The sequence below is a fragment of the Gavialis gangeticus genome, unplaced genomic scaffold (genome assembly GCF_001723915.1).
Source record: "Gavialis gangeticus isolate Ggan-Ray unplaced genomic scaffold, GavGan_comp1, whole genome shotgun sequence".
NCBI classification, from domain to species: Eukaryota; Metazoa; Chordata; order Crocodylia; family Gavialidae; genus Gavialis; species Gavialis gangeticus.
This window is the reverse complement of record NW_017728992.1, coordinates 108,399,531-108,400,438: the sequence shown is the minus strand read 5'-3', so window position 1 is coordinate 108,400,438 and position 908 is coordinate 108,399,531. Positions and strand designations below refer to the sequence as shown.

At 50.8% G+C, this 908-nt stretch overlaps 1 pseudogene; it reads left to right on the top strand.

Moving 5' to 3' along the window:
- The first annotated feature begins 228 nt into the window (after window positions 1-228).
- On the top strand, window positions 229-675 carry LOC109299651 (annotated as a pseudogene).
- The last annotated feature ends 233 nt before the right edge of the window (window positions 676-908 follow it).

Below are 908 nucleotides of genomic sequence, written 5' to 3'. Positions count from 1 at the left end.
ACAGAGCAGTTTATCTGTTGCAAGGAACCGGGGAAGACCACAATGGTGGATTCCTTCTTGAAATCCTTAGCTTTATCTTGTGAATAGTGTTTGCCTGCTTCACAGTGCAGAGCACCCCACTGCGTCCTTGAGAAGATCTCAAGACAACCCAGTTCACAGTCATCCTGGTCATGAATCATCGTTTACCCATGGTTCTACCTTGTCCTTATTTGTATGGGATGGTTTAGAGAGGGCTGATCCTGCCTCAGGCAGGGGGAGGTTGGACTAGATGACCTCTGGAGGTCCCTTCCAGCCCTATACACAGAGGTTGGAGTGAAAGCTGAAATAACATGGCTGGTTGTGGCAAGGGAAGCAAGGGGCTGGGGAAAGGTGGTGTCAAGCGCCACAGGAAGGTGCTGCTGTGGCAGTGTAAAGTGCATCCCTGGCCTCATCTATGAGGAGATAGCAGGGTGCTCAAGATCCTTCTGGAGAATGGGATCTACAACACTGTCACCTACACAGAGCATGCTGAGCGCAAGACTGTGACCATCGCGGATGTGGTCTATGAGTTGAAGTGCCAGGGATGCACCCTGTATGGATTTGGAGGTTAAACACAAAGGCAGAAAAAAACCCAGCCCGGCTTCTTTATGGGCACTTTCACACATGCTCCAGGGTTGGTGGAGGGGCAGCATTTTGATTAGAGCAGCTCCAAGAGCCACTCTAAAATGCTGCTGCATCTCTTGTATGAGCATCCCTCCATTTCAACATGGCAATGGGGGTGCTTGAACTAAAGCTTGCGTGATGAACTTTAGGTCCAGCGCCCCCGCCACCATTTTTAAGTGCAGGGACACTGTTACACAAGACACAGGAGGGTGCTGGAGCAGGACAATTGCCACGCTCCAGCAGACTTGACATCGAATCTGCTTGGA